Genomic DNA, 10,819 nt, shown 5'->3' with positions numbered 1-10,819 from the left:
GTAAGGTGGATAGCTAGGCTGAGATCAGGAGGGGGTGACCTCCAGGAGGCCCCACCAGGCAGAAGGTTCATTGAGGCTTTGCTGCCAGCCTAATCTCCATGTAATCCAGGAAATCACTGGGAGAAGAGATCTATTTCCCAGGCCTTTATAGCCCTTATGATTCCTGAAACTCTGGCAAGGGGCTTCCTCGCGGATTTTAATTAGGCGATTAATTTTCCTATTGGGTCCCTTTGATATTTCAGAGCTGGTCCCACTCTCCCTTAGCTGTCCACCTGCCTCCCAAGTGTGAGGAACAGAGATGAGAATTGCTCCACCCTGCCCTAGCCCAGGAAGCGAGAGAGCTGGGACGTCTCTTTGTCACCTCTGGGACCAGTGACACTGTCCAAGGAGCTCTCCAGATTCTCTGGGTAATGAGTAACACGGTGTGCAGAGCATGCCTCCAGATCCCTTAGTAGCCTTTTTATGCTAAATCCTGGCTGAGCTCGAAGCTGTTTACCCTCCACCAAAGGATTAGGAACTTGTTTGAGTTAAAAGGGCAGAAAAAGGCCAGGGCTTGGCTCTGCCTCCCACCTGCTTTCAGGAGGCTTAGGCAGGGTGCTGAACCAGCAGGAGAGAGAGGGTTGGAGAGAGAGAGAGAGAGAGAGAGAGAGAGAGAGAGAGAGAGAGGTGTGTGTGAGAGAAACCTGTCTCCAATCTTTCTTCCCTATTGATCTCCTGCCTTGCAGCTGCTTGGCCAGCTTTTGAATCCTGATCCTCTCTCCACCCAGCTTCACCTCTCACCACAGCCCTTGTCAAATATCAACATGTCTTGGAAGTGCAGTGAGGAGCAAGAGAGAGGAGTGTTGTGTTGTCATTGTAGTGACTGGGATCCTATATGTGTTCTCCTAATGAGGGGGAGGTCCCCTCCGAAGATCCCTGCCCGACCTCCGACTTCATCTTGAAAGGAAGAGAAGGTTAGACTCTAGGAAGGACTTACTTTTAGCAGCAGAAGCAGCTCTTTTAGAGTTTTATGAGAACTTAAGCCCAGCACTTTATTGAGAGCAACAAGGTCTTAAAATGAAACAGAGTGAAAAGACTGTTCCCTTGGGTGTCCTGCTGGTGGGGATATTGTCACTTGCTGTTGAAGCACAGAGCTCTTCTCTGGGAACGTGTGCCTGCATGTGTGAAAACATGCATGGATGCAGGTTTGTTCACCACGGCATGCCCACAAAGTTATGTGCCACTGACACAAACATACAATCTGGCAGAGACCAACAAGTATCATCTATGGAAAGCAGAAAGTAAAGCCTCTACCCCTTAGTGGTCCAGGGTGCTGCTCAAAGAAGCCTCCGGTGACTGTCGGTGTGAGGGCTGCTCTCCCCCCATCCCCCGTCCCTCTATAGGTCTGGAGAACACAGGTTTCCTTGGGGAGCAGGTCTAGAAGAAGCAGCATATTTTCCTACCAGAGCCCCCCCAAACCACAGCAGGTTTGTCTCTGTTTGTCCAAAAGGCTCAGCAAGCAGTTCCTCCGCTGGGATTTGAGGTGCTGTGGTGCTGGCACTAAAGGGTTGACTTTCTTGGGACACAGTCCTGCTTTAATGGAGAGAAGTGCATATCTGCTAACCTGTCCACCATTCCCGAAGCTGTATAGAAGCCCAGGACAGAAAGGGTATGTGGCGGAGATGCTTTGTATCCTTGAACTGAATAAAAGCAGATTTGGAGGGAACATGGGATTAGCATAGTGCAGGACCCAAGGATCCCAAGGAGAGGGAACAAAGGGCCGAGAGAGAAGAGGAAGGCTGTGAGTGGGTGTGGAGTGTCTGTGTCCATCTGGAAGGGGAGGGAAGAGGAAGGCAGTGGTGAAAAAAAATTAAAATGAAGGCCTGAGCCTGCTAAAGAGGGCCAGATTCACGCAAAGGGTGGGAGAAGCAGTGTGTAGGCTGAGAAGGGCTAGCAGGCAGCGGGGTTCCAAGCGAAAAGCCCCAGAGAGGCAGTAGTATCTTCAGGAAAGATGGGCAGGAAGGCAGGGAGGAGAGGAGCTGTAGAGGAAGGCCCGACCCACTGGGTCTCGCAGAGGGTGATGACTGGACTTGCTTCTCTCTCTTCGGGTTCCAAGCCAGGGTTTTAGCCCCCACCAGTCTTCCTGAGCCCAGGGCTAAGACTGGCAGGGCTGCAGCTTCTCTGGGTCCTGGGTAGATTTGAATAATTAAGTCATCTGGATTCTTATGATTTACCATTTTCAATGATAAATAGACAGCGCCCAAGCCAGCCAGTTGGCAAAACTCTGGCTGCTAGTTATAATCTGTCAAGCTGCCAGCAGATTCATGTTTTATGCTAATGGAGAGAGACTCATTGACTAGGGGCGGCTGCGACCCGGTCAGCTCTTTCCTCAGGCACCCCAGAGGTCGTGAGGTCGGGGAAGAAGGGTTGAGGCTGATATGGATTTTCTGTAGGGGTCAGTGTAATTTTGTAATAATTCAGCGGTGCACACAAACTGGCACACGGAGGATCACGTATGCAGAGATATGTTCAGGCCCCATACACCCTCGTCACCCTTCACAGAGTGGCAGATGGACCTGTGCAGACCGGGGCGCCTAAGACAGGACTTGTCCACTCCTGCAACCATCTTGAACACGCACACCCTGGGTTCACCTTCAGAGGTGCGATTGTACCAAGATAAACTTATAGACGTATTCGGCAGCCTGGAGAAACAGATGACGTCACCCCCACACTCACGCACCCACACTGGGACAGAACCGGCTGCATTACAGAGCTGGGAGGTACCCAGGACTTCCATCCATCCCGTTCCCTTCACTTTAGGACGTGAAAGCACCAAGCCCAGTGCACTTTCCCGATGGGGAAAGCAGTGGGCTGTGTGTCATCTGCCAACCGAGGTGGCAGAGACAGATCTGAGAAGACAGGCGAGTTTGAGACCTGATGAATGCAAAGGTTGCGGTGAAAATCAGCTGACAGACACCAAATTCGTCTTTATTTTTTTCCCCATCTGTTTATTTGCTTATGTATCCACAACACACCGAGGTCTCAGGGTGGCAAAAAAATCTTCCAGTTCTCATGGCACTCTGAAGTAAAGGCCATGCTTTGCCCGCGATGAGTACTAGAGAAAGCATTAACAGAGCAGAGAGCTGCAGCTACTGGTTGCAAAATGGGTCAAAATGCTCATTCATTTTCCTTCCCAGGGCTCCGCCTCAACAAATGTGGAAATCATGGCTGGTTTGAGGGGTCTGAGAAGAGGTGAAGACCTCTTGTTCCTGGATGTGGAAACCCTGGCCTTTGGTGTGATAGGAAATGCTAATTCTAGACCAATTAAAACGGCCTGGTCTCTCTTCTGACCCCCAGGTGCCCTCACAACAGATCAATGTGTGCAGGGAGAATGGAGAAGGAGGCAGCCGCCCTTCTGCTGAGAAAGAGAATTTGAATTTTCTTTGATTATCAGCAGAGCTGAAAGCTGCAGGTCCTTCCTCCCGGCGGCTTTGAGGTTGACAGGAAGGGGCACAGGGAAAGATGAGCAGAGCGGGGGGTTAAACATTCATTTTCCCTTCTCCAGATTTGGGGAAGGGGTGAGGACAAACCGTACAAAACTGAGAACAGCAAGGAGCTCAAAGGAGGAATGGAGTTTTTGCCACCCAGCTTCACTCATGGTCTTTAAGTCTGTTGGGGTCCTGGCTCCTTCGAAGTGCGTGGGGTTCTCTTCTTTTTTGCAGGGTCACAGGGAGTAAGGAAGTTAGTACGGGTGTATAGTCCACATCCTTTCCACAGTCACCTGGATTGGTCCACCTTTCTTGAGAGGGGGATAGATAGTGAAAGCCATTCTTGTTCTAATGTTCAGGGGCCAGAATTCACTAGCCTCTTCACTCAAGAGAAACAAGATCCCACCCCTGCCCCAATGCACAAATAGGGACATGTGCTTTCCTTTTTAGAAAGTTTAAGGTTCTAGTTTGTGCCACTGACCCTTGCCCCCAGAGAGCAGTAGCCTTGGGGATACCAACACCTCTGTTCCAGACACAGGGATGGAGTGGAAACGGAAATGCAGGGTTGTCTACAGTGAGTTAAGGTCAAAGTCACGACTGGTACAGAAAGCAAACCAGTAAGTAGCCTGCCCCTGGTTAGCAGAGCTCGGCTTTCCACTTAGGGCCTCTTCTTGGAATCCCTGCGTTTGCATCCGCATTATGAACTCCAGAGGCATAGTGTATGCCAGCCAGCCTCAGGGTCTCAGAGCAGAGCCTGCTGAGATACAAAAAGCAAGAGTCCTGGCTTGGCATAGACAAAGGGGGAAAGAACACTAGAAACAAAGGGGGAGGGGTGTGGAGAGAAGGGGAGAAGAGGAGGGGGAGGATTGGAGGGCAGAACAAGAAGAGGGGGAACCATTCTAGGAAGTGCTGGACAGAGGTCTCCTTGAAGAGGGTGCTGTGAAGATTTCACTGATGCCTCTCTAGCTGTGGACTGGGGGTTCCTCAGCTGATGTCCAGGGGTTACACTGCTCTTTTTTTTTTTCGGGGCTGGGGACCGAACACAGGACCTTGCGCAGGAAGCGCTCTACCACTGAGCCAAATCCCCAACCCCAATACACTGCTCTTGACCTGATGACTGATCTCACCCCACTTTGGGGGAAACAAAGGAGATGTACTTTTATTTTTGTAGTGCTGAGGATTGAACTCCAGGACCTCACAAGTACTCACTCACACACGCAAATGTACAAATGTACAAATGTATACGTATCACACACACACACACACACACACACACACACACACACACACACACTGAAACCCGAGTCACAACACGGAGAAGGGGACAGTGGGGCAGCACCTGCCTAGCACGCAAGAGATAACTGAGTTTGAGTCTCAACACCAAAACAAAACAAAAGCTTGAATCTAGTTGGGCAGTTTCCACAGGAGCACTATGGTGGACAAAGCACAGGGGATGTAGTACAGGCCCAACAGGCGGCAAACACTCAAATATACGGAGTTGATTCTTCTCCAGGCAGAGTCTAAAGCCATTTTGACAACTCATCCCTTGTATGGGTCCTGTGAATCACCTTATGCACTCAAGACCTACTTGGCCCAGAGACTGTCGATATCCTCTTTCTCACACAGAATTCATTCTTTGATCCCTCCAGAGTATACAAACCTCATACCAAACTCCTCTCAAATGAATCTCACCTGTCCATTTACCTTGTAGTCTTTTGGGGTAACTGATGGAAGGGAGGGTAGCAAAGGTTTTGCTAAGGATAGAAATTTTTTCTTTAAGCAGTATATGGTGTGGCTTATGCCTGTAAATTTCAGCACTCAAAAGGGTGAGGCAGGAGGACTGCTATGAGTTCAAGGACATCATGAACTCCACAGGAAGTACCAGGCCAGCCTAGGCTTTAAAGTGAGACCTTGTCCCCAATGAAGAAAGCAAAGACCCCTCTCTCCTACCTGGTGGAACAGGCCCCATCTTCTTCCTTCTCCCCGTACCTGTTCAGGAGGCCAAACCTGCTAAGCAATCTTGCAGTGCAAAGGGCTCATCTGACAGATGATTAAACTAAGAAGCAGGGTCACGGAGGTGAAGCACCCAGAGTCCAGAGCAGGGTGGCCCGGTCTGCTGATCCCCTTTGGCAGCAGGGTCAAGACAGAGCGCTGTGGTCCTCAGGCTTTGGCCTACACTTGTGCAGCAACTCATCTTGGCTGTGGGATAGAGAGCACTGCAAGCCAGTGAGATGGGCTAGGAATCTCTCTCTCTCTCTCTCTCTCTCTCTCTCTCTCTCTCTCTCTCTCTCTCTCTCTCCTTTTACCCTCTCTTTCTGTTTTACGTCTCATTTTAACACAAAACCAAACCAAACCCAAATGAGCCAGATTCTGCCTCTCCATTCTGCCCTCTACCAATATTTCTTTTCTGTATGCTTGCCTCCTTCCTGGGGCTTCTCAGAGTCTCTTCCTCTGGCTGGGCACTTGGGTTTTTACAGGCATGCAGACACATCTTCCCCGCCCGCCCAGTCTCTTTGTTGTTCTGCATTTCCCTGGCACATCTTGCTATCTTTCTTTGTTTCTAAGTCTTCTCTCTACAGTGTACAGATGGCATAAATGGGCCTTTTCCCAGAGGAAGGCCTGGTCGGCATCCACCCACCCATCCTTCACACTGTTCTTAACTCCCCTCAGGTTGCGGCCCTATTCCTGGGTGTCCTTTTACTCTACATGTCCTGGTGGGTGGGACACACTACAGGCTTAGAAAAGCTCTCCCAAACTGCTGTCGCTCCATCAATCCTAAGAGAAAAAAAGAGGAAGAAGGGAACGCAGAGAGAAAAGGGGAGACAAGCCCACATTTCGGGGGAGCAGTGAGGAGGCAGAAGCAAAGGGAGCAGATTAATTGAAAGCTTTGGTTTTGTTTTTTTCCCCAGAGCTCTAGGATTGCAGGCATGAGGCACCATATCACACTCCTATTTGAGTACCACTGCTTTGGTGCCTGCCTCTTTTGGGTTCTTCTCAAAGGTTCAGATTCGGCCACCCATGGCAAACTTATTCTAGGCAGTGCCCCCCTCCCACGCAGCTGTTGAGAGAACCCAGTTCCTAGACAAAGCTTCCCCTCCCCGACAGATGCTCCAGGCTAAGTGGGGCCTAGCGGCCTGCAGAGCTAGAGACACCATGCACTCCAAGTGACATACACTGCCCTTCCCCAAAATTACTCCAAATGCAACTTTTAGTTTTCGCCTTTGCCCTTAGTCTGATTTCTCCAGCCTCGGGTTCCCAGAGGGCTCTGATCTAAAAACCTCAAGCACCCCAGTTAGGTGGTCATCCACTGCACCTGCGGCAGCCTGTCTGGCCCACTACTCCCTAGACCACCTGCAGTCTACTCCTGTGTCCTGTCCTCTCCTCTAGTCTGGTTCCAACATAGCTCTCTGAACTACTTCTGTTCTTAACTCCCTTTGAAAAGAGATAGGGAGCTATCTCTTCCTGTAGGGTGTCCGTCCAGGAGGGGCAATCGGCCCCCCAGAGCAGCCTGTCTCCCTGGCCTCCTTGGATTACTGGAGAAAGTAGGAAGGTTGTGGGTTGTGGAACCGGGATGGGGGTTGGGGAGGTTGGGGTAGGGAGAGAGTTGCATACTCCCTTGAGACCATTTTAGAAAGATGAGTTTCTGAGTCAAACTAGGTTAGAACAATAGTAGAGGTACTGGGAGTGTTCCTTCTTGTACCTCTCCTACATTAAAGTCAGTAGAGGCATCCCAGGGAAGGCTGGGCCTTATCCCACCTGCATCCCAGCATAGCCAGAAACTCTCTGGGGGTCCTCTCCCTTTCTGTGGACCTGTTCCTGGGGGATCTCTGAGGGTCCTAGGGCCTATTGGGGTCCTAGTAGTGTTTGGGACTACTAGGTTCTTCGGATGTACTTAGTCCAGTCCCTGGAGCCAGCAATACCTAAAACCTCAAACCCAACTCTGCTTCTTCCCCCAAGCCTTTGGCGGGGAGGGGGGTGGGGTTGAAGTTTTTTCAGGTTGCATTTGGGGAAAAGAATCCCCTGCAGACTCTGGGTCTCTCTACCCCTGTTTTCACTTTTCTTCCCCAGTCTCAGAAGCATCCCCACTCTTCCCTCCCCTGCCAGCTAACACCCTAGCGCCCAAACTCAGGAGGGAGAAGATACTCTAAGCTCAAAACTTATGATTGCCCCACTCCCAGCCCAGGTATCTCTCGGCCAAAGGCACGAAGGTCAGAATTCCCCAGCAAAGAGAGCAGGATGGAGAAAGGGAGAGAGAGAACCGGAGTCGCAAATTTCCAGACAGAAGCTTCGCGCGCTCCAGGCCCCGCTCACCTGCTCCGGACAGGCTCCAATAGATTTTCGTCCACTCAAAAGTTTGTCCCCTTCGCAAAGGATTTCCAGAAGAGGCTCACATTTGACTCTGGGGGTGGGGGCGAGGAGCCCGGGAGGGCGCAGATGCCTGATCTAAAACGGCCGTGGGAAGCGGGACGCATGTGACCATCCCAAAAGTAAGGACGAAGCGGCGATCTACAGAGCATCGGAGAGGGCCCTGGTTGCTTCGGGACAGCCCGGGCCACAGAGTGCTAACGCAGGGGTGGAGAACACCCGGCAGCTGAAAAGAAGGATAGAGCTCTGAATTCTGGCGACGTCTGTCGTGTCCTCCAATTTCTGCCCCGGCGGGTGTGCCCCAGCCCACAACATTCCCTGGACCCCTTCTGGGCAGCGCTCAGGACCCCCACTTGTCGGAAAAGGAGGATGAGGGTCCCCTTAGCCCCACCCCGCCCCGCGCTATTACACCCCCCCTCCCCAGAGCCGAGGGACAGACAGAGAATTGCAACTAGAAATTCGATCTATTGGTACGAGACACCACGTGCTCGCGGGCTGGCCAATGACCAGGACGCCCGGGATGAGCTAATAATGGAAGCAATTTGTAACTTTCAGTAGCTCTCTAGGCCTAGGTACCGGTGGGAGGGAGGCTGGCGGAGGGGGGGACAGCACCCCCAGTTTTTCTGCCCAGCTTGTTTGTCTGGGGAAACTCGGAGCCCCTGGCCCTCCTTTTCCCTTACGAGCAATCTCGAGCAGAGTTCTTCGTTCACTCCTGACCGGACACACAGCCAGGTAAGCTGGTCCCTGCCCCGCAACACCCACTTTTTCCAAGCACCTGCAGACTATAGCCTCCCTTCCTACTCCACCAGACAATTGAAATCCAATTTTTTTTCTCTTAGTTGAAAGAAAAAGGGATCCTCTTGTTTTCTTTAGCTTAATCCTATTTGGAGGGGAATTAGGATCCTCGTACTTTCCGCGGGGGGTCGGGGGGTGGGGACGGGAATGCTTTATTCTTTCAGAAATCTTTCCTCCCTTCTACTCCGGGAGAGTTTACTTTTCCCTGGGGGGGGGGTGAATTACATCTTTGTACTCTAGTTCTTTAGCGATGTCAAGTGCACCTCTCTTCTCCACCCCACTCTTCAGGCCAGCATTTATTTACAAATAACCATTTTCCATATTTTAAATTTGTCTTCATGAGGTTTAGAATCTCCAGTTTTTCCCCCTCCAGGTGGACTGTGATTTAGTTTTGTATTTGTCCCTCTTTTTGTTTTGGAAATGACTTTATTGTTTGGGAAACCCTATAGGATGTGAACAAGCTCTTTGGTCAGTTCCAATGGGCCTATGGGAAGAACAATGTGGAATATTTTACATACTCCACTCTTTTTAACCTTGATTTTTATGTGTTCACTTCAGTTAAAGAAACCTGACCTTGTATTTACTCCTTTGTATGCTAAGCCATTTTTTATTATTTTCTAAGCTTCACCGTCTTGGCACATTCCTCCCCTTTCTATTCTAGATTCCTCCATCTCAGAAGTCACACCTTCCATAATTCTCAGCTTTAAATCAGCCCGCCCCCAGCCTCAGAGGGGTGCCTGGGAAGAAGAATCAAGACTGACCTATTCCTACACTGTCCCAACTGGGGACACCCCCATCTGTTTCCAAAGTCAGCTGAGATAGAACTCCCGGAAAAGAAATACAATGTTTACTTTCACTTTACTTTTGATCAAGCTGGTTTCTCCAGTGGTGGGGGAATCCTTTTGTGTTTGTTTGTTTTTTTTTAGACAACATCTTACTATGTAGCCTTGTCTGGCCTGAAAGTCAACTATGTAGACCAGGCTGACTTCCAACTCTGAGCTCCACTTGCCTGTGCCTACCAAGTGCTGGGATTAAAAGTCTGTGCCGTCACTCCTGGCTAATTTTCTCTTTTAAAAGATATTACTAAGAAGGCAAACTATTAGAGTGTGTAATCTAGAGTTCTAATCTACTCAGAATTATTGAAGCGTACAAAAGTTAGATTGCAAGAGTAACTCACACTCTGGGGAGATGGGAAGATGGCTCAGGGTGACTGCATTTGTATCTCTGTGCTGGGCAGAAGAGTAGCTGCTCCTCCCTCTGGTTCCAGCCCCATTGTCACATTGACATTCTGGGCACATGTGGCCCAGCCCCCACCCGCTCCTCCAAGTATGAATCTAAATTACTATTAATAAGGGGCTGCTCCAAGCTAATTGGCATTAAAAGAATTCATTTCAATTTGTTAATATTAAATGAACACTCTGCACTTTAGCTCCCTTCCTCGCCCTGGATTCCCAGATGAGTGATGGGAAGCAGGGCGGGGGAGCAGGCAGGATTTTATGTCTGGCTTTCTAGCTTGGCCATTGCTGGGCCTTCCCTGGGGTTGTGAGACCAGGCAAGGTGGAGACCTGATGGGGAGAAATAGGTCTTATTCTTTATCATCCTGTAAAGCAGGAGCTGTGGGTTAAGGGTGGGTGAATGAGGGTCAAAGGAGAGACACAAAAAGATTTAGGGGTTAGTGTGGTAGAGAAAGGCAGCGGCTAGGAGACTAAGAAGGAAAGTCAGTGGGCTGAATAGAAATTTCAAAACACAGGGATTGTGGGTAATGGGTGAGTTAGATTTAGGAGGAAAGGCCCATGCAGCTGAAAATCCAACCCCAGGGTTTAAGGCAGCAGCTGTGGTCCTGCAGTTGCTAGCATGGGACCTTGGACTTTTCTGTCATTTCAGTTTCTGGTCTGTGAAGCAAGGATTGTATAATGAAGGATCTGTCTTAGGGTTGTCTGAGATTCCATGAGACACACATGATGTATTCTGCATGGTGCTGGGTACATAGATATATGCACTACTACATGTTGGCTCACTTTCTGAACCAGTAGCTGCTGGATTGGACTCCCAGACCTGACTTGAATTAGTTGTATGCTCTCCAAGTGGTTATCTGTTTTCTTATTGGTAGCAGAGTGAATAGCTCCTGGGCTCAGGCGTGGAAGGTAGAAGGGCATTTCGGTGCGAAGTGCCTGGGACAACTCAAGTCTCAT

General features: G+C 50.1%; 2 long non-coding RNA genes across 3 annotated transcripts; one reads left to right on the top strand and one right to left on the bottom strand.

Annotated features, from left to right (window-relative positions):
- Positions 1–2,960: 2,960 nt before the first annotated feature.
- On the bottom strand, positions 2,961–7,917 carry LOC102547478 (uncharacterized). 2 transcript variants are annotated; one of them, XR_005487430.1, is made up of 3 exons: positions 7,779–7,917; positions 5,418–5,683; positions 2,961–3,778 (listed from the first exon to the last, which is right to left on the bottom strand). It is a non-coding gene; the product is annotated as an uncharacterized LOC102547478 (long non-coding RNA). The 2 variants fall into 2 exon arrangements; XR_010053539.1 differs by having other exon boundaries at positions 5,418–5,666; positions 7,779–7,912.
- Positions 7,918–8,242: 325 nt separating this feature from the next.
- Positions 8,243–9,677, top strand: LOC102547667 (uncharacterized). The gene is made up of 2 exons (XR_593732.3): positions 8,243–8,564; positions 9,289–9,677. It is a non-coding gene; the product is annotated as an uncharacterized LOC102547667 (long non-coding RNA).
- The last annotated feature ends 1,142 nt before the right edge of the window (positions 9,678–10,819 follow it).

Source organism: Rattus norvegicus, chromosome 7 (assembly GCF_036323735.1).
Source record: "Rattus norvegicus strain BN/NHsdMcwi chromosome 7, GRCr8, whole genome shotgun sequence".
In the NCBI taxonomy this organism is placed as follows: domain Eukaryota; kingdom Metazoa; phylum Chordata; class Mammalia; order Rodentia; family Muridae; genus Rattus; species Rattus norvegicus.
Note: the sequence above shows the minus strand (reverse complement) of the source record. Positions and strands in the feature narration are given on the sequence as shown.